At 45.4% G+C, this 23,403-nt stretch overlaps 1 pseudogene; it reads right to left on the bottom strand.

Moving 5' to 3' along the window:
* Positions 1-4,300: 4,300 nt before the first annotated feature.
* On the bottom strand, positions 4,301-5,114 carry LOC123083073 (basic blue protein-like; annotated as a pseudogene).
* Positions 5,115-23,403: the final 18,289 nt, after the last annotated feature.

Here is a 23,403-nt window from a genome sequence, read left to right on the forward strand (position 1 = left end):
TTGATAAAAAACCAAAACAAAGATACCATAGTCTTTCCTTACAACGGCCCGTGAGTGTTACTGTCGTGTGCATATTCGGTTTCCCTTATTACTCAAGCGAGGTTATAGTAATGTAATTGATGAGTTATGCATGCGTGCGCAGGTACCACTATATTCTTCTGGAGATTAAGCTTGAGCGTGGACTAGTAACCGTCTTAGACTCGAGACGGAAAGATCCCAAAACCTATGCGGACATGACTGAAATGCTCAGCAAGTAAGTTCAATCGATCATAATTATCGCACCATATCGGTAACTTTTTGTTCATTTCCTGATATCTCAAGTAATAATAATTATTTTCTTTGTCTTGCAGGGTTTGGAAACAGTTCACCGCAGAAGCTCCGGGACTGCCGAAGGAGCTGCGATATACATACCCGAAAGTAAGTACTACTGGCTAGCTAGTTGCGCGCATCTCCCGTTGATTCTATATATAGCTATACTTTCATCAATGCCATTTATAATGCTTCATTATCAGTTTGATTGACCTCTATTTCTCGTAAAGTGCTTGTGGCAGGAGGAAGTGAATGATTTCTGTGGATACTACGTGTGCAAGTTCATCCACACCGCGACTTTGAAAAACAAGCGGGGCTACTCTCAAAGACAATATGAAGTGCGTAAGCAATAATATTCACAATTTTATTTTATTACACCATCATTTCTGTTGAGTTTCATTCATATATATGTATTAATTAACCCCCTTCTTCAAATTAGATGTGGCAGATGCGGAATGAACTCCTAGAACCAGATCGCATGAAAGCAATTCAAGAGGAATTGGCGGGATTCTTTCTTGACCACGTCATCAGTAAAACCGGAGAATACCATGTGGAAATTGATTTCAAATGCTAGCTAGGGGTTTGTAATTAAGAGATCTTATGCATATTGTACATGTATGTAGCCAGTAGCGTCGGATACATGATACGAAAACTTGTTGTTCGACCAACCTCTCGGAGAAGGAGAGGTCGATCGATCACTTCTCTCGGTATGCATGACGAACTTCTGTACTAAATGGTTCTCTCGATCACTTATGTATATATAGTACGTAGCGTCCAAGCACGGACATAAGAGAGGACACTTCTCTCTATTAATTAGCTAGCTAACACAATATATGAAACACCTAATTAAATTAACCCTCCAAAACCCCCAACCTCCCTTCCTTTCAAAAAAAAAACACAAAAACCCCAGCAACTGGAATGCTGACGCGTGGATGCATTTTGGTATCGGTTGGTGCCACCAATCGGGACCAAAGGCCCCCTGACTGGGGTGGGCGCACAGAGCCACGTGGAGGCACATTGGTCCCGTTTCTGGATTGAACCGGGACTAATGGGTGGAGGTATTAGTAACGACCCATTAGTCCCGGTTCATGAACCGGGACTAAAGGCCCTTACGAACTGGGACTGATGGGTGGTTTTCTACTAGTGCTCCCTCATGTCCTTGCTCGCTCCATACCGTCCTCGTGCCGCCGGCCTCGAACGGACAGGACATGGCCATCCCCTGCGCGGCCCCTGTGATAGAGTTTACCTTGTTGTCTAGGTATTCATCATGTTTATTTCGTCGCATTAGTTTCGGTCATGCATTTAGTCTAAGCTCCGGCAGGTTGTGTACGTCAAGTTGTGATCATGTACACGGTGCAAAGCTGGTTGATAGAGTGAGTTAGTTAGTTGAAGTCAGTAGATAATGGATGCATGTGCGGGCGTCCATCAGGTTAGTAGCGCACGTACGCGTATTTCCGTTGCATGAACGTGCTGTATAGCCGATAGTGGCTTAGATGTGGACCGAGTAATTAGGAGATAAGCGTGAAGCCGGCTGAATCGTGTGGCCGTGTCAAAGAGGTTGTTACTTATGGCCATGTTACCGGCTAGTGAAGAGAAAATAGCGGATCAGGCAGTACGTAGCAGGGAGTAGTACGTGTGTGTGTTTCTACTAAAAGACTTTATAATCAGCTATGTGTGTGTTGAGAAGAAACAGAGAAAAGGCACAAGTGTGTGCGGTGCCGCAAAACTCCCTGTGCGCTCTTCTTCTACCTCAAGATCTTGTGTGTGTCCTTTCTTCTTCCTCCTCGGGCTGTTCCAACACCCTGTTCCAGCAGAATCGGGAAGGAGAAGCTCACTGGCCTCCTCGCCGCCGCCATCAAATCAGATCAACAATTAAGTTCCTTTTTATCCAATTCGATCCTCTATCTCTTTGTCTCCTACTACTACTGTTCCACTCACGGATCAAACTAATAGACATTGACATTGATGATTGTTCTGCCTCTTCATGTTCTTCAACCAGAGTAACCGATGGATGCGTGCGTTATAGCTACTGCTATTATCTTTAAGCGTGGTTGCTCCAATACATCGTCCTCTCTGCCATAGTTGGTTGTCTGCGCCTTGCTCCAAGCACAAATCAGAAATCACCTCATCACATCAATCCGTGGTTTGCCTGCACGAACTCAAGTGTTCACCAGCGTCAACGTTGGTGAAGCACTAGCGACGATAGCACACTCCAAGGCTCCAAACTGTATGCGTACCCTGTTCATTGTGCATCTCCAAGTACACAATAGAGAAGTACCTTCGTTTCTCTTCCTCCTCTGTGCGCGTGTTTGATCAAATATTTATTTTGTCTTCTTTCTACTTTGAAACTCACACATGCCGATGCCTATCAATCTGATGACCAGCAATCTGTTTATTGGTGACGCTCCTCATGCCCTGCGGGTATTTCACTAAATGATGCGGCGTAAATCCACCTATAGCTAATTTTTCTATGAAGCAATTTGATGCTTGGTATATGCCCCCCTCTATTTCTTCAACTGAAGGTTTACATCAGTTTTCTGGCTTATTTTTTGTTTGCCGTCCTCTTAGAGGAATCCTCACTTTTGTTCTATGTTGACTACCATCGTCTGGCCAACACTGTCACTAACTAGCTCACATATATTGTTGTCAATGTTGAAAGACAAACCTTTTTGACACTATCTTATATATCAAAAAATAAATACACAGGCTGCCTTCCAATAATTTTGAATCTGTGTACTTCTGCGGTTCTGCTTGCTTCTGCTTGCATGAAGAAATCTTTTGTTATATGCCTGAATATCACATATGCTTGGTGATTGAAATTCTATGAGAACTGCAATTTGTATGTGTCATTTATTTTAGTGATGGTACATGCATTCTCAGTTTTTGAGAATTATGTATGCAATCATCTCTAGATTATTCATGCTATTCAATGGTGTCTGAAGACTACATTTTCTAATTAACAGGACAAACTATTATAGATACATATTTTCAGAACAGATACAATTTTATTTGACACACTGGCCACATCTTTTTTTTCTTCCAATGACTATCTACTATAACCAAGTAATTTCTCCAAAGTGTTTCATATCACGTAGTTAAGAATCCCGCAGCAAAGCGCGGGGTAATCATCTAGTTTACAGAGTATGTCCGTTCATTTACAGAGTACCACATACACCAAAAATCAACTGGAGCCTGAGCAAACCTTGTAAAACTACCTCCTATTGAGCTCCAGAGTGGAGTCCACTTCTTTCTACTACGAGTGTACACTAGAAGTCCCTTGAAATCATCGTGCACGTTGTTTATGTAGCACTTCTCTACCCAAGTTTTGGACAGAAGGTTGATGTAATGGACCAATTTGAGGATGCTGCCGTGTTCTTCATAGCAACGGTGTAATCTATTTTGTCAGCTTAGCCATAATTATATGCAAGTACGAGTTACCACTACTAGAAAAATTGTGGTTACTGACTATTTTCATGTTTGCCGAGTACCAGAATGCGCGCGGGATTGTTTTGGAACGGAGGGAGTATGTGCATCTTTTGTTCTCTTCGAGTCCGAGGCAGCCATATGGAACCCTGTTATGGTGCTAACAAGGAGCAGTGCTAGAAGCTACTCCCTCCTTAAACTAATATTAGAGCGTTTAGATACTATCTTAGTGATCTAAACGCTCTTATATTAATTTACAGAGGGAGTACAAGATTTGTCTCTATCGCACCATCCTTCAACCTCTTCTAGCTCATTTGACGAGGCAAAACGGGCTTCGCCTTCAGTTACTAGATTCATAATTATTTTGGTGAAATGCGTTACGCTTTCGGAATAATTGCCCACTTGCCAAAACAAGAAATACACGCACAACCTGCGGTGCCGGCTCATTTTTAGAGATGTCTTAGAACGGATCGGCAAAGAGCATGCGCATAATTTAGATTTCCTTCCATTTTTGGGGAATATAATAAAAAAAGACAGGCATATCAAGTAGACAGCCTATAGAGATGGATCATCTATGTGTTGTGATGTGAACTTCAAGCTTCATTCCGCTCTCACAGTCTCCAGGTTTGCTGCTGATGGCGTACATCGGGCCTTGGCTACTGAGCTCGAGCTTGTCGTAGCCAGAGGTATATGTATCGTCCCCGACAGCACCAGCCCTGCAGAAGAACTCCTCATCTTTATTCACTATCACCACGTTATGCATCTTCGGATTATACTTGAACACTGCATCAATGGAAACATGGTCAGTTCCATACACTCCTTATTGCTTAGCATTAAACCAGGGCCTACTAATTAAAGAACAAGTTTACGGATCTTATAAGATATGTGTGAATGATGTAAGTAGTGTTATAATTGCAATGCATGTTATTAACACAATGTTTAGTCAAAGAAAAATAAATGTGCGATATGCTGGCCTTGATTAGTGTGTCATGTGCGATATGGCATCATTCCTCTAACAATTTCTCATGTAACTAAAATTTCAATTACGCAATGATATAGAACAAGATCGATATCATGGCTAGGACTCCAGATGCTATGGTGATAAAAATTATTTCCATCACCTGCGACATATAATATAACATTTTATACTTTGAAACAAACATTCATGTGCATCACAATTAACGATTATCTACCATACTCACCAAGCACGTCACCAGGGTAGAAGGTCTTGTTCCTCTCCCAGCCATGAACACCAAAGGTCCATCCCTTTTGACCTCCGACTATCCACTCCGTCTTGCTAAAACCACTGGTTGCGAAGCACAGGTTAGCACCAACCCAAGAGCAACGGCGCCAGTGCTGCTCATGCTTCTACCTAGTGCCATTGCCGCTTTTTTCACTACTAAAGCTCACAACTGAATTTGATTTGCGTTGGTGGGGAAGGGAAACCCATCATTTAAAGGCTCCTGGTCAAGGTTCAGTCACTCATGCAATATTTGAAATTAACTGTACTAATTAAGAAGTAAAGACATTTACGTTTGATTTGTTCCAAGAACAAGAGCTATATATCTAGGAAAATCTGCATTTAATTTGCTGCACATTTAATTTGCATCCTGGGTGATGAATAGTATTTTCGTCACCCTAGGTGAGGAATATATATAAAGTAAATGTAAGAGATTTTATTATTTCTAGTAATGCGTGCGAGTAAATTTCATACTCAACCACACCTCTGCTTTTGTGAGGTCCATTTACTATATAAGATATGTTATAATTTCCTTTAGTATTTTCAAATTCTTTTCTTTTATTGCATTAGATATATTGAGTAATTCCAAGAGATGGAAACATTAGGCTCTACACCTTCAAAGATAAATTTAATCCTTTTAACAGGCTAAACGCACTAGTAGAAAACAGGGCTTTGCTTCAGGGCAGAAAAGGGCATTAATCCCGGTTTTCCTACGAACCGGGACCAATGGGTGCATCAGTCCCGATTTGTGAGACCAGGTGACCGGCCGGGCCTCGGGGGCCATTAGTCCCGGTTCGTCTGACCCCTTTGGTCCCGGTTCCAGACACGAACCGGGACCAATGAGCCTCGCTCCTGGCCCACAATCTTTAGTCCCGGTTGGTGTCTGGAACCGGGACCAAATGTGGTCCTTTAGTCCCGGTTTTAGCCACCAACCGGGACTAAAGAGAGGCCTATATATACCACCTGCCCGCGAGCAAAGCAATGCACTGCTCTGTTTTTCTAGCCGGCCGTGGGAGAGCTTTGTGGTGCTCTAGCTCACCTCCTATGCACATGACGTGTTCGATGAAATGCCCGAGCCACACTTAAGCTTTCTCCTCTCGAAACTCCTTGTCCAAACTGCATTTTCCTCAAGATTTGTCTAGGTTTGGCAGCCAGTCTTGTCCCGTCCCTGTCCTCATCGTCGGCGATCGCCCGCACCGATCTCGTCGCCGGCACCACCGTGGTGAGCCTCTCGTTCTTATCTTCTTTCTAAAAGAAAAAAATTCTTACTTGTATGATTTAGATTGATACTTGTATAATTTTCTTACTTTTATTATTGTTTGTTATTATATGGTGCGATGGTTTTGGTGTCCGCCCCCGTCGGCCCTCGTCCTGTCTATGATTCGGATGTGGTATATATTATCTGTTATAACTATTTGTTTCATTTAGTGTTTATGACAATTATGCCGACCAACGTGACATAGATGTTTTATCTAGGAGCTATGTGAACCGGAAATTCCAACCGACCCTCTTTTCGAGAGGTTAAATTTAATTGAAAAAAAAACCCGATTACTTGAAGAAAAAATTGAGGATAAGATGGCATTGAAGTTGTATGTTGCGGATATCGTCTATGATCACAAGATCAAGATGGATAAAATGCGCTTGAAGATTAGAAAGATTAAAAAATATGCCATTCATACTGAGGCTTGGTATCATTATGCCGTTGGATCAATCGTTACGTTAGTTACGATTATGATCGCATATGTTGTTGCATTGAAATGTTTTACATAGTTTCAATATATGGTTTAATTAGATGCGCTAGAGAGCTATATGTTGTTCAATGAGAACTATGTATGAAGTTTCTGTATTTATTTTTCAGTAATAACATTTGATCACTACTGTACTATGATTTTAATGTGATGATGAACTTCTATTAATTTGGTCACTTCTCTATTCATGATGTTCTGTAATGGTTTTTGCCACACTTAATTATATGGGTTTTTTACATCTGTTCCCCTGGTTCCTTAGCTCTACTCATTCATCCCCGTGCTCTTAACTTTTGCTCAATTTTCCCCACTCCCTTGCCAGAAACGCTCATAACTGGGCACAACGGACGTTGCCGTCGGGTCAAAGGCTTGACCGTTAACTCTGACTAGTGGGGCCATGCTGGACTGTGTCGTCCGTTCGACCTGACAAGTGGGGCCGCGTTGGGTGGTGTAACTGTTCGACCGTTGGGCCGTGGTTTCGTTGGGCCGTCCCTTGCATTAAACGTGTGTACGCGCCGCCAGGACAGAAGCCTGCTATGCATGCAACCAACAAAGCCTGCTTGCATGCGTCGATCGAGCCTGCATGCTACGACCGAGCCTGCATGCGCCGATGCGTCCGCCATGATGCATTGACCGAGCAGCTTTCTTGCACGCCAGTCGCCACGGATGCAGCGACAGTCACTGCCGCTGGTTCATCTCTTCTAGCTAGGTGGCTACATTTTGTGGCTTGTGTAAAAAAAGAGCCACTCCCTTCCTTAGTTGTACTCATTCATCCCTACTAACAAAGCTTGCTTGCATGCACTAGGTGGTTACTAACAAGGGAACCCTACTAACAAGCCGAGCTCTCTAAGAAATTAATCAACAAATATGTAGTCCCAATATAGGGCCAACAAGCCCATAGCACGATCACATATCTCAAACTAGGAAGAAGAATAGAATAGATAGAAACTTAACAATAGAAATTAAGAAAAGGGCCAACAAGCCTATAGCAACTCCAACGTAGTTCAATTACAACTTAACATAACATAGACTAAAAAAAGATAGAGGGTTTAGAACCCTAGTCGCCGCCTTCTCCACCTCGCTCCTCCTCCGGGCGCCCTTTTCACTACTCCTCTGGGGCGTTGTCGATGGGGTACGGAAGAGTGTGCATGCACGTCGCAGTGGGGAAGATGTTGTTGTACTCCGTGAACTTGTTGTGGGTGGTGAAAGCGATGAACTCGGAGCCACACCAAAACACCCGGCCGAGGAGGTAGAAGGCGTCGAATGTGTTGGTGAAGTGGGCAAGGAGAGCAACCACCACCCGGTTTTGGATGACCTCCTCGACGTGGAACATCGTTGGAGATCCCCTCGGGAGGTGGTGGTAGCAGGACGCGAGGAACAAATCGGTGAAGTTCCTTGCGGTCCTCAACCTTGATATCGCCCGCACACGTAGTGTGCGATCAACGTACACGCCGGTAGGGTAGAGCCTCTCCGGCATGGTGGGTGGGAAGCGGTAGGTTGGTCCGATGTACTGCATGGCTGAGGGATGTGTAGAAGACGAAGAAGGGGTCCAAGAGCAAGAAGGGAGATGGATGAGGGATGGCAGAGGCAGAGGGTGGCTTAAATAGCCGTAGTGCTCCGTGTTATTTGGCCGTGTGAATAGTTTGTGGCCATTTTGCATGATAAAAATAAATTGCACGCGTGGCCATTTGGCAGAGGTAGAAGAAAAAGAAGCTAATTGCACGCATGGGAATCCGTGGTCATATATATTATATGAACAAAAAGAGACAATTTTTGAATAGTTTGTGGCCATTTTGCATGATAAAAATAAAGTTGGCCCTTAAAAAGTGGTCATTTGCTACGCAATGTCAATTGATTTCAAACGATGCAAAAATACAGAGCCATCACGTTCATAAAAAACAGAGCAAACAATGCAAAAATACAGATCCAACACACTCCCAAAAAATAGAGCAAACGATGCAAAAAAATGACGCAATTCGACGGCCCAACCAGAACTTGGTTTCCTCTTGGGCCCAATAACAATGTTTTTTTTCACGGAGTCAGTGGTGGGCGAGCAGCCGAGCACAGCCAATAGGATCGCCTCTCGCGGATCACCCCACGATCCAACAATGTGGAGCCGTCCTTGTGATCCAACGGCGCGGAGCCTGCACACAGCCAGACCACCTAGTTCCTTCTAGAAGGCAAGATCTGAGGGTTGTCGCTTGGCGCGAGGGTATGATCTGACGTTGGTTTTGAGTTGGTCAACGGGGTTTTGATGGCTTTGACTGAGCATAACTAATTTAAAAAAATCGAAAAAATATGAAACCTTCGCCGTTCGTTGTTTTATAAGACAAACTAACGAGGAAAAAATACTAAACTTGGTCTATGGTCATTTTCATGAAAAACCCCTAGCTGACACCATCGAGGTCAAATGAGCAACATTAATTGTAAAAAAATCAAAAATATATAAAACCTGCGCACAATGTTGTCTTATGTGACATGTTACCAATCAAAAATCATAAACTTGGTCTATGGTCATTTTCATGAGAATTGAGAAAACCTTCACACATATGAGCTATCGTGTACGTGATTTCATAGAGTTCAAGGAGAGGAGGTGGTGTTACCTTCTGTTTTTGAAAAATAAAAAAAAAATCAAAAAAATCACTAAAGCTTTATTTTAAAGTGAATAAGAAGGATTTGAAATTAGTTTTCCATTTTCATATTTCAAAACGCGGTTTTAATAGTTTTTATATTAAAGCATATGTTTTCAAAAGAAAATGTAAAAATATGAAGATTAATTCAAAAAATAGTGAGACTTCGAATCTGCACTATGGAAAGTGAATATGTGTTAATAAAAAAACATTTGGCTCATTTAGAGTAGGTTAAAAAAACTTGATTACAAATGGGCTGTTTACCCTAGCATGGGAGCTCATTTGGAGCACATTTTCTCAAATTCAAATTTATTTGACCTCCTCTAAATCACTTCAAATTTTGCACACATGATCTCCTACACAAACATAGATAGTTTGCCAAGGTTTTACTTGTTTTTGCATTTTCTTAAATTTGTACTGTCCAGGTTTGCCAAGGTTTACATGATCTCATTTGGAGCATGCATTTGATTTCCTACACAACATGTGTGATCATTGCAGCACCTAAGATCATAGTTCACAACATCTAAACACAACTAACCATAGATTCAGGACAGACAAATATACCACATGCAAATTTAAGGACAGACAAATATAGATATCATAATCAGATTACTAGCATAACCAAATTCAGTTCAACAAACCATAACCAACGACATTCAGTTCAACAAACCAAAAGTAACCCAACAGTTCAACAAATCAAACTAAAACTAACACAACATCGCATCATCGATCACATCACGCCGGAGTCAGGGCCTTCGCGAGGGCGACATGCTTCCCCCTGATCATGTAGTTCTCCCCGCGAATCGCCACATCCTCAGCATGAGACAGAAGGTGATCGAAGCGGCCATCCCTTGGCTTTGGCTTGGTGGTGCAGTAGGGGCAGTGCCACTTCTTGAACTTGCGGTTGTAGAAGGAACCAACTCCCTTGGTCTTGATCTTCTCCACCTCCTTGGCTGTGAATGACGTGACGTTGCCCTTGTACACATCATCTCCAGAATCATACTGCACGCTTGAATGAATTGCATTAGATTCATATACACCATGTCAAAGGAACTAAATGAATAAGGGATATGCTTACCTCATATTCAGAATCATCATTAAACTCCCCCTCGTACGGGTCGTAGTCGGCCAGCTTCATCTCCCCCCCAACCATCATCCTCCTGAGTATACAATTACATCCATCACTAGTAGCCAATTGAAAATTAAGATATGCACACATGACACATTGATCGTAGGGCTAATATACTCCCAATATCAGAAATGTTTTAGAAGTGGTTTTTTTTATTTCTGTGCCCCTTAGCTCTATGCATTCAAAAACCACATCCATCACTAGTATATCAATGTATTAGATTTGTACACACATTGATCAAAGACCCCAATATGACATTCAAATAACACATTGATCATTGGTCATGCACACACATTGAAGAACAGAGCTAATATATCAAATTTATATACTAATGAATCAAAAACCCCAATATGACAAATTTACACACATTGAATCAAAATTATAACTTCTTAATCAATGGGTTCCATTTGGGCATATGACATTCAAAACTCCAATCTGAGTAGAATTCAAAAAAATCTAGCATTAAAAACCCCAATCTATGAGCACTAAAAACAAATCTAATAAGCATCATAGCATTAAAAATCCCAATCTGTTCACAACATCTAGCATTTTTGCAACGAATTTATCCAAATCTAAAAACAAATCTAAAAACCACAATCATTGCAGCACCTAAAATCATAGTTTACAACATAGCATTTTTGCAACGAATTTATCCAACAAACCCTAGTCCAAAAACCCCCGTCCCCCCAACCCATACCCTACAAAAAAAAACCACCCATCCGTCAAACCAACTACTCTAACCATCTGAACTACTATATGAATCACAATCTAGCCAATGCAACTACGGAGCAATTAACTCTACAAGCTAAGCAAGTGCAAATACCTGCTCCTCCATGGCAGGCGGCGCAACAGGGGCATCTGGATTGAGTACGCCACTCGACGCCTTCACCTTCAGCAGCGATGAGGCGGAGCCTGCCACATCTACAGCGGTTGTGAGTTTCCCCGCATCACCATGGACGCTGCCGACATCCGCGGTTGCCTCCCCTGGACCCTGCAGCTCCACCACATCTCCGGCCACTGCGCCGGTGTCGCCACGAGCGTCGGCCATCTGACAGATGGAGGCGATGAAGGTGAGGAAGAGGATGTTGTGGGGGAGAGCGAGACGGTGCGGTGGAGGCAGTGGAGGATAGCGAGACGACGCCGGTGGGGGAGAGGAAGACGATGCGGCAGGGAGGGGATTTGGAGGTAAATGGTAGGGGCGATGGAGGTGGTTGCCCTCTTTATATGATGGGACGTTTTGGGCATGTCCATGGACACGTGCTACCCCATGACCGCAGTCTCGCATGCGCCCACTTATATGCGGCCCCACTCGTCAGCTAACGGTCAAAGGCATTGACCCGACGGCAACGTCCGTTATAACTTGTTCTGAGGGTTTTGGGCAAGGGAGTGGGGAAAAGTGAGCAAAAGTTAACAGAGTGGGGATGAATGAGTAGAGCTAAGGAACCAGGGGCACAGAAATAAAAATCCCTAATTATATATAATGCACATAGATGAACCAGCAATGGATGTACGGTGACAGACGCACCTCCGAGTACAAGGGCGTGCATTATTTTCTCTAAGTGGCTGAGGCAAACAAGCAGAATGGTTTTATGTGTTGTCCATGCCCTATCTGTGGGAATACGAAGTCTTACTCTGACGCGAAAACCCTATATGTGTTGTCCATGCCCTATCTGCTTGAGAAGGGTTTCATGCCACACTATAATGTTTGGACCAAGCACGGAGAAAGAGGGGTTATGATGGAAGACAGCAAAAAAGAAGAGGATGATGACAACTATGTGCCCCTTGAATACGGTGATGCTGCAACCAGGGAAGCTGAAGATCAAGAGGAACCAGACAATGTGCCCGATGATGATCTTCGTCGGGTCATTGTTGATGCAAAGAGACAATGCGAAAGTGAAAAGGAGAAGCTGAAGTTCGATCGCATGTTAGAGGATCACAAAAAAGGGTTGTACCCTAATTGCGAAGATGGCAACACAAAGCTCGGTACCACACTGGAATTATTGCAATGGAAGGCATACAATGGTGTATCTGACAACGGATTTGAGAAGCTACTGAAAATATTGAAGAAGAAGTTTCCAAAGGATAACGAATTGCCCGACAGTACGTACGGAGCAAAGAAGGTTCTATGCCCTCTAGGATTGGAGGTGCAGAAGATACATGCATGCCCCAATGACTGCATCCTCTACGGCGGTGCGTACGAGGATTTGAACGCATGCCCGGTATGCAGTGCATTGTGGTATAAGATCAGACGAGATGACCCTTGTGATGTTGACGGCGAGCGCCCCAGGAAGAGGGTTCCTGCCAAGGTGATGTGGTATGCTCCTATAATACCACGGTTGAAATGTCCGTTCAGAAACAAAGAGCATGCCATGTGATTGCACAAAAAGGACCGTAACAAAGACGGGAAGTTGAGAGCACCCGCTGACGGGTCGCGTGGAGAAAAATCGAGAGAAAGTGGGGGGACTTTGCAGGTGAAGCAAGGAATGTATGGTTTGGTTTAAGCGCAGATGGCATTAATCCTTTTGGGCAGCAGAGAAGCAATCATAGCACCTGGCCCGTGACTCTATGTATATATAACCTTCCTCCTTGGCTATGCATGAAGCGGAAGTTCACGGAGCACTACTAGGGAAAAGCCTAGCAGCAGGGCGGGTTCTAGGTGTATCAGTAGCACGGGGACCGACGCTACTAATAAGGCGCTACAGCTAACTCATAGCAGCACGCGTGCGCTCCCGCACTACTGATATACAAGTGTAGCAGCAGCATTCTTACATGGAGCTCACTACTGCTAATAGCTATAGCGCGCTTCTCCGGTGCGCGCTACTGCTACTACCGCGCTGCTGCTAACTTTTCTCCACTTGCTACTGCTAATTTTAGTTGTTTTTTGTTTTTTTCGGCATATTTGTTTTGTATTTGAACATGCTTTATAGAAGAATCTTTAGCACATACAAAAGTCATCATGATACACATACAAATGCCTGCGAGACCACAAATGTAATCATAGCATATACATACAAATAGTCTCATCATAATGATCATCCAACACAAAGTGGTATCTTGTCATCATCTCGAAAATAGCGATACATGCAAGTCTCGAATACTTGCAACTACAGCGTAATCCATCTAACCAAAGGTATACGCGAGAAGAGCTATCACTATGAGTGAGAGCGGAACTATGCAGTACATGAGGTGGCGGTTACGAGTCCTCTCTCGCACTAGCATGAACCTAAAGTAACTAGCTTCTCCTTCTTGTCTGCTTTTGAAGCCTTTATGGATGGCACCCAAGAACCCATTCACTTGCTCCTGACACTCATGCCACTCGTTGTACACCCCCGGAACTTTCCCTTTGTTCACGACATAGCACTTCCATCTCGCCATCAAGAAACTAGGTACCTGTTAGAGATGCATGTTCATGAAGAGGATGTACAATCATATATGTGCAACAAAATATACTAGAGCAACACCGAAAAAGAAAGGGTTAGCAACTAGATGCAACATACAGTATGCAAACTAATTAACTAGAGGTACGCATGTCATCGTACGCAAACTAACAAAATAGCGTTACGCAAGTTTGGCAGGGACTATGGACATCACAAAGTTTCATCGCTTCAAAAAGTATACAAGTTCAACCGACACATATCATCATCATCGGCATCATAAATCACTAGAAGTTCCATCCTTCCATATCATCGAGGATGGACCCTAGCTTCTTGAACGGCATCAGGTCTAGACGTTGCATGCCTATGCGAGTTCGGACGTCAGCTCACGATATAGGGCCGTGGTGGAACATCCCCTTCTCATCGACGACTTCTTTCATGATGATCATCGCAATGTCGCTTTGGATGCGAAATAAGTTATCTCTAAGTTTATAATCCGCTTCTCCATGAGACTCTAGCCACTTGTGGATATGATCATCATTTCTGCTCCTCATGCGAAGCTTTTGGTGATCTGTGTTGAACTGAATCATGAGATGGACGATGTAGAATCCATCCTTCTTGCTTGGTTTTGGGACATGGATGCAGGAGAAGTTAGTTTTATGTGCGAAACCCATCTTCTTGTTCCTTTGTTTCCTGATCTGCATGTGGCCACCTCTAATGCTGAAGCCTTGGAGAGCATCATCTAGAATATTCATTATGTGGGTGTAGTCTTTTTTCTCGTAGTCTCTGGAAGGGTCAAAATACACGGCATGGGAGACTTGCAGGTAAAGAACGATAAGGACGGCGCGCCCGTTGCTGCGGGGAAAAGACACCTCAAATTATTCCCCATATGAGAGAGAAGGAATGATTGAAATGTACGAAAGGGTTGTCCGGAACTGACTTACTTTGGATGATAAGGCACGAGGATAATTTCCCGGTCCTTATTCTGTACCATGAAGTTTTGCAGGTACTCCCTAGCAGTTTCACGCTCAAAGTCGCCGAGACTCAAGAAAGACTCGTGCATGTAGTACGGATCCGCCACACAGATTTGCGAGACTTCTTCACTCTTCATGACGGAGCTCATACGTAGCGCAAAAAGGCGGACGATTGTAAAATCGAGCCGCCTTGTCAGAAACATCTCAAAGATATGGTCAAACCGCAGGAAGAACACCTCCGCGGGCCGTGTCTCGACATAGCACTTCACCTCAGGCACACGAGCCGCGTATGTCGGATATCCTAGATCCTTTGAGGCTAGTAGGCTTTTCTCAGTCGACAGCACATGGTCGTGCAGTCTCCTGAGATCCCCTGATAGTGCCTCCAGCGGTTTCGGCGGTAGCATCGGCTCGCCCGTGAGATGGAACATGGCCACACCTTTCACGGGTACACGCTCTTCAGAATACATCGTTTGGCTGCTTTGTGCTTGCTACCTCTTGAGCACTGCATTGGATTTCCCCAAAGAGGAGAGGATGATTCAGCAAAGTAGCATAAGTATTTCCCTGAGTTTTTGAGAACCAAGGTATCAATCCAGTAGGAGACCACGCACAAGTCCCTCGTACCTACACAAAACGATAGCTACTCACAACCAACGCGATTAGGGGTTGTCAATCCCTTCACGGTCACTTACGAGGGTGAGATCTGATAGAGATGATAAATAATATTTTTGGTATTTTTGATAGATAGATGCAAAGTAAAAAGTAAAAGGCAAAGTAAAAGCAAAGCAAGTAAATAAAGCGATAGAGATTGATATGATGAGAATAGACCCGGGAGCCATAGGTTTCACTAGTGGCTTCTCTCAAGAGCATAGATATTCTACGGTGGGTGAACAAATTACTGTTGAGCAATTGACAGAATTGAGCATAGTTATGAGCATATCTAGGCAATGATCATGTATATAGGCATCACGTCCAAAACAAGTAGATCGAAACGATTCTGCATCTACTACTATTACTCCACTCATCGACCGCTATCCAGCATGCATCTAGAGTATTAAGTTAAAAACAGAGTAACGCCTTAAGCAAGATGACATGATGTAGAGGGCTAAATTCATGCAATATGATAAAAACCGCATCTTGTTATCCTCGATGGCAACAATACAATACGTGCCTTGCAACCCTTTTTGTCACTGGGTAAGGACACCGCAAGATTGAACCCAAAGCTAAGCACTTCTCCCATTGCAAGAACTACCAATCTAGTTGGCCAAACCAAAAAAGATAATTCGAAGAGACTTGCAAAGATAACTCAATCATACATAAAAGAATTCAGAGAAGAATCAAATATTTTCCATAGATAATACTGGATCATAAACCCACAATTCATCGGTCTCAACAAACACACCGCAAAAAGAAGATTACATCGAATAGATCTCCATGAGAGAGGGGGAGAACTTTGTATTGAGATCCAAAAAGAGAGAAGAAGCCATCTAGCTACTAGCTATGGACCCGAAGGTCTGAAGTAAACTACTCACACTTCATCGGAGGGGCTATGGTGTTGATGTAGAAGCCCTCCATGGTGGATGCCCCCTCCGGCGGAGCTCCGAAATAGGCCCCAAGATGGGATCTCGTGGATGCAAAAGGTTGCGGCGGTGGAATTAGGTTTTTGGCTCCTCCTCTGATCGTTTGGGGATACGTAGGTATATATAGGAGGAAGGAGTACGTCGGTGGAGCGTCAGGGGGCCCACGAGGTAGGGGGCGCGCCTAGGGGACGCGCCCTCCACCCCCGTGACCTCCTCTGGGACTTCTTGGAGTAGGGTCCAAGTCTCCTGGATCACGTTCGGTGAGAAAATCACGTTCCCGAAGGTTTCATTCCATTTGGACTCCGTTTGATATTCCGTTTCTCCAAAACTCTGAAATAGGCAAAAAACAGCAATTCTGGGCTGGGCCTCCGGTTAATAGGTTAGTCCCAAAAATAATATAAAAGTGGAAAATAAATCCCATTATAGTCCAAAACAGTAGATAAAGTAGCATGGAGTAATCAAAAATTATAGATACGTTGGAGACGTATCAGGCATCCCCAAGCTTAATTCCTGCTCGTCCTCGAGTAGGTAAATGATAAAAAAGAATTTTTGATGCGGAGTGATACTTTGGCATAATTTCAATGTAAATTTTCTTAATTGTGATATGAATATTCAGATCCGAAAGATTCAAGACAAAAGTTCATATTGACATAAAAAATAATAATACTTCAAGCATACTAATCAAAGCAATCATGTCTTCTCAAAATAACACGGCGAAAGAAAGTTATCCCTACAAAATCATATAGTCTGGCTATGCTCCATCTTCCCCACATAAAATATTTAAATCATGCACAGCCCCGATGACAAGCCAAGCAATTGTTTCATACTTATGACATTCTCAAAACTTTTTCAATCTTCACGCAATACATGAGTGTGAGCCATGGATATAGCACTATAGGTGGAATAGAAGGGTGGTTCTGGAGAAGACAAAAAGAGGGAAGATAGTCTCACATCAACTAGGCGTATCAACGGGCTATGGAGATGCCCATCAATAGATATCAATGTGAGTGAGTAGGGATTGCCATGCAACGGATGCACGTAGAGCTATAAGTATATGAAAGCTCTACAAAAGAAACTAAGTGGGTGTGCATCCAACTCATTTGCTCGTGAAGACCTAGGGCATTTTGAGGAAGCCCATTATTGGAATATACAAGACAAGTTCTATAATGAAAAATTCCCACTAGTATATGAAAGTGAAAAAATGAGAGACTCTCTATCATGAAGATCTTGGTGCTACTTTGAAGCACAAGTGTGGTAAAAGGATAGTAGCATTGTCCCTTCTCTCTTTTTCTCTCATCATTTTTTTTATTTGGGCCTTTCTCTTTTTTTTGCCTCTTTTTTTTCGTCCGGAGTCTCATCCCGACTTATGGGGGAATCATAGTCTCCATCATCCTTTCCCCACTTGGGACAATGCTCTAATAATGATGATCATCACACTTTTATTTTTCTTACAACTCAACAATTACAACTCGATACTTAGAACAAAGTATGACTCTATATGAATGCCTCCGGCGGTGTACCAGGATATGCAATGAATCATGAGTGACATGTATGAAAGAATTATGAACGGTGGCTTTGCCACAAATACGATGTCAACTACATGATTGAGGGAGTCCTGGACTAGGGATTGTCCGGATAGCCGGACTATCATCATCGGACGGACTATCATCGGCCGGACTATCATCATCGGCCGGACTCCAAGACTATGAAGATACAAGATTGAAGACTTCGTCCCGTGTCCGGATGGGACATTCCTTGGCGTGGAAGGCAAGCTTGGCGATACGGATATGTAGATCTCCTACCATTGTAACCGACTCTATGTAACCCTAGCCCTCTCTGGTGTTTATATAAACTGGATGGCTTTAGTCCGTAGGACACAACAACAACCATTACAACAATCATACCATAGGCTAGCTTCTAGGGTTTAGCCTCCTTGATCTCGTGGTAGATCTACTCTTGTAATATCCACATTATCAATATCAATCAAGTAGGACGTAGGGTTTTACCTCCATCAAGAGGGCCCGAACTTGGGTAAAACATTGTGTCCCTTGTCTCCTGTTACCATCCGCCTAGACGCACAGTTCGGGACCCCCTACCCGAGATTCGCCGGTTTTGACATCGACATTGGTGCTTTCATTGAGAGTTCCTCTGTGCCGTCACCGATAGGAAGGATGCCTCTTCCCGTCTTCAAGGACGGTATCTTCGCCAAAGGAGCCTTGGCCGCCAGCCAAACTATCCGGCTAGGCAGTTTTCTTATGACCGCCTATCCGGCCACCGCTTCGATGATGACCTCTCGGGTCATCGAAAGCAATCTTCACGTCAACTCGGAATTCGCCGAGCAGCTAGATCCAACAGAGCTGTCGTCCCTAAACGAACTCTTGGATCGCATTGCCGCCCTGGGAGTCGCTACAGACTACAATCAGATCGGGCTTAAAACCGATCTGAGAGAGATTAACTCTCCCCAGGTTACCCACCACGTCACGGTGGTAGAGGAACATCGCGGTGACCCTTCTCCTATATTGAAAACTAATCGTGTCCGGGCTACCGAATCCTCCATGCCAGAGTCCCGCGGAGGGACGGATTTTGATCAAGCGCTGAACCTAAAGTCAGGCATCGGACCGGACTCATTGGACAACGTTCCACTTTCCAAGCTTCCGAATTCGGAAACTTTTCAGCCCTCGAGCCTCAAGATGGGTAGGGTCCCGGACTCAATTAGGCCCACCCGTCCAGATATATGCGATCTATCTCTAATCCGGCAAGAGCCAGCCGAAACAGTACATCATTACTAGGCCAGATTCCTCCTGGTTATGGACAGGATAAAGGACTACCGAGAGGAAAACGCAATCTCGATTTTTTGCAATAATTGCACGGACAGGGGAATCTTGAACGTCGTCAGCCGTCGTGAAATCACACGCTTCACCGACCTGGCGTCCATAGTACGAAAGTACTATGCGATAGAGAGTTTCTGGAAAACCGAAAATAGGTTTTGTGACAATACAGCCCCGAATACAACCCCAGTCCGCAACAAAAGGGTGCATTACACTCAAGCACCAGGTATAAAAACCAAAAAATAGAAGCCCCATAAAGGGAACGGAACCGTATTGGAGGGATGGCTTAGCAGACCCTATACAATTCACAGTACCAAGGGCGCCACCCCAACGCATAGCCTTCGGGCATGTTGGATATTACGGCAGGTGGCCAAAAGTGGAGAGGAGCTTCTAGCCCCGGAAAACCACACCAACAGTACTGGTACGGTATCAACAGTCTTCGAAACTTTCGCATCAAACAATATGCGGAAACGAACAATCCGCAGCCTCGCCAAAGTCTACCAAGTAGCAACAGCAAATCCTTGGAGCGACGCGGCCATCACCTTCAACGCCAGTGACGAACCTAAATTACGAACAGCCCGAGCACCAGCCGCATTGGTCCTCAATCCAATAGTGGACGGCTTTCGACTTACCAAGGTACTCATGGATGGCAGCAGCGGATTAAACCTCATCTACAAGGAGACTCTTCAAAAAATGGAAATAGACTGGAGCCGCATTGAGCGAAGCAGCACAACCTTCAGAGGAATAATCCCTAGCCGGGAAGCGCGCTGCACCGGAAAAATCACACTTGATGTGGTGTTCGGCTCACCGGACAATTACAGGTCCGAAGAAATCACGTTCCAACTGGCCCCGTTCAGCAGCGGATATCACGCTATATTAGGGCGAGAGGCATTCACAATTTTTCAAGCCGTACCCCATTACGGGTACATGAAGCTCAAAATGCCTGGGCCCGGCGGGATAATCACTCTCGTTAGTGATCCGGACATAGCACTCCGCGCCGAAAACAAAACAGCCGCATTAGCCCTAGAGGCACTATCCGAAGCCCTAGCGGCAGAGGAACTCACCGCGCTGCGCTCTATGGTGCATAGAGACGATGTGATACTCGATAAGAGATCCAAGTCCACCTCCTTTAGACCAGTGGACGAAATAATAAAATTCCAAGTCCATCCTACGGACCCGACAAAGACGGTCTCCATCGGGGCATAGATGAACCCTGATGTAGACGCCGCACTGCGAGAATTCCTTCGGGAAAATTGGGACATTTTCGCCTAGCATCCTTTAGATATGCCGGTCATCCCACGCAGATTGGCAGAGCATAGCCTAAATATCCTAAAAGGATTCAAGCCAGTCAAACAGGCTCTTCGACGATTTGCCAAACCCAAAAGACAGGCAATGGGAGAAGAACTAGCCAAACTGTTGGAAGCCGGATTCATCAGAGACATCAAACATCCGGATTGGCTAGCAAACCTGGTAATGGTACCAAAGAAGGACAAATCCTGGCGCCTATGTGTCGATTTTAAAGACCTAAACAAGGCCTGCCCAAAGGATCCCTTCCCCCTCCCCCGCATCGACCAAATCATCGATGCTACCGCAGGGCACGATTCATTGGCAAAATTTAGCGCCCAACTCTACTTGGCCGTATACTAAACTCACAGGGATCTCCTTCCCATCGGGCCCCACAGGTCCGACCTCGGCCATGTGGTTAGGATCCGCCTTCTTGTACCGCGTCTTCACCATGGCCCAAGCCTCCCTGGCACCTTGGCGGCAGGCTGAAATCTTCCATAAACGGAAGCGCTGCTGCACTCCCTGAAGCTTCTCCACAAGCTCCCCAAGGCCCTCGGGTAGGGAGAAGGCTGGCCATAAAAGCCTGGATGACGCCGCTCATTGCCTGCCGAACTCGTTCGATCAGTTGCAACAGCTCGGGAAGTTGATCACCCGTTGATACAGGCATCTCCTCCGCAGGGCGACCTGTGAGTATACCTACAGACATATTTTGTCAATTAACTTCCTCGCCGAACTCTTCTTTTCAAAGGAGTTCGCTCAAGCACTTACTATAAATGCCGCGACGAAGCCGCTGATTCTCCTTAACGGAGCCAGACAGCTCGGCCCGAACGCCTTTCAGCTCTTCTCCAAGCTGGGCATGGGCATCTTGGAGCTTGTTCCTTTCGTGCTGCACCTTATGCAGCACCCTCTCGCCGGCCTTCAGCTGGCGCAGAAGTTCTTGCCTGTCCGGATCTTGTCCGGCAGCACCTGCAACGCCATTATCAGACTTGCGCACATGCCAAACACTACTTATCTTTTTAAATAATGTGTTACCAGGAGAGGTCCCTGTGTTTCCTCCTGCGGCAGCGAGTGCGGCCTCAAGTTGGGCCTTGCACTCTTGCAGCTCCTGAGACAGTTGGGTATTCTTCTTTGTAAGATCCTACAGTTCAAATGATCCTTAAATCAGTTAATACAACTACTTTAAGTCTCGGGGGCTACTGGCATATACAACTATTAAAATCTCTTACCCGTATGTCTTTTACATACTGCTCCGTGGCTCTGGTCAAACCATCTTGAGCGGCACTGAGGTGCGCGTCCCCCGCGTTAAAGGCATTCAACGCCTCAGGGGAGAAGCACGCGTCACGAAAAACTGTTCGGCGGCGCCTGTGGTTCATGGCGCTCTCCACCTCAGATTTGGTGGCGGACAGTCTGTCGGCATCCTCCGTTGGAGGAGTATCCGGCTCGCGCCTTGCGCTCGCCTCCCCCTCCGGACCAGGCGCTGGAGCTTGGCTGGTAGAGGCTGGGTTGGCAACCTCTACGTCCGTAGTCCGGCGGACGCTTTTTCTCCTACAAAAGTTATAAGCACTCAAACGCTTCCTAGGAACGTTGTTCTAAATAACGAACCATGAGCTATACCTTTGCGGCGACGTTTCAATTCGCGCCGCGCTCCTCTTCTGCCTGCTGGGCCGGACTGACCCTTGTTGGTCAGCCGCCGCGGGTTCGGCTTCCTGCATTGACAAGCCGGGGTAGTCGGCCGTAATGGCGACTAAAGCATTGTCCATGCTGAGCTGGTGGAACACCCCGTCAATTAGCTCCACCTTTATATCCGGATCCTCTTTGGAGGTCGGATCAAGGGATCTTCCCGGATCCTCGGGTTGTGGAGCCGGACTGGGAATGTCCTCCACATCCCGGCGTAGTTCCTGCATCAAAATCACAGAGTAAGGTACTCGGCTTTAAAAGCACGGGTCGGATGAATAAACGTCTGCTTACCCAGCTCCGAGGGTTATTCATGGAAAACCCATTCAATGGGCTCGTACGGAGGAAGTCTTCTTTCTCCCCCTTGTACAGGCCGGACAGAATCTTCACCAGATCCTCGGCCGATCCCGGCCACTTATGGCCATGGCGGGTGGCGTCGTCCTCCCCGTTGAAATCCCACATTGGGTGGCCCCTGCATTGCAGCGGTTGCACGCCCCGCATAATGCACGTGGCCATGACTCCGATCATGGTCAATCCGGAATGGGCCAGCAACCTTATCCGGCCCATCAAATAATGGACGCTCTTGTCTTCCTCCAGCTGAGGGCTCCGCGGGCGCCAACTTAGGCTTTTCTTCAGAGGAGCGTCGTTAAACTCAGGGAGGCCGTTCCGAATTGGGTCCAGCAATGGAGCGTCTTCTATATAAAACCATTCCGAAGGTCAGTGTTCGGACGCCTTCCTAGGGGTTCCGGATAGATATCCCGTCCTGGCGATGCGCTATATTTCGGCACCGCCCACTTGATATATTGACCCCTCGTGAGAGCGGGGTACAAGGCAGAATAGCCTCTTCCACAGCGCAAAATGGGGCTCGACGCCCAGGAATAGCTCGCAAAGGGCTACGAAACCCGCGATATGCAGAATGGAGGCGGGCGTTAGGTGATGAAGCTGGAGTCCGTAGAACTCCAGGAGCCCGCGGAGGAACGGATGTACAGGAAATCCAAGCCCCCTTATTAGATAAGGGATGGAGCATACCCGCTCCCCTTTAGAGGGACTAGGGGTGGCCTCCGCTTGCTTCCCACCTTTGTAGGTGGCCAGCCCGACTCGAACCGGAACCATAAAGGCCGGAGGAAGATAACCCTCCGCTTGGACCATCACCAGCTCGCTGTGCGAAACAGAGCATCTCCTCCAATCTCACGGTGAAGGACTGGGAACGCGAGAT

The sequence above is a fragment of the Triticum aestivum genome, chromosome 4A, assembly GCF_018294505.1.
Source record: "Triticum aestivum cultivar Chinese Spring chromosome 4A, IWGSC CS RefSeq v2.1, whole genome shotgun sequence".
Classification (NCBI taxonomy): domain Eukaryota; kingdom Viridiplantae; phylum Streptophyta; class Magnoliopsida; order Poales; family Poaceae; genus Triticum; species Triticum aestivum.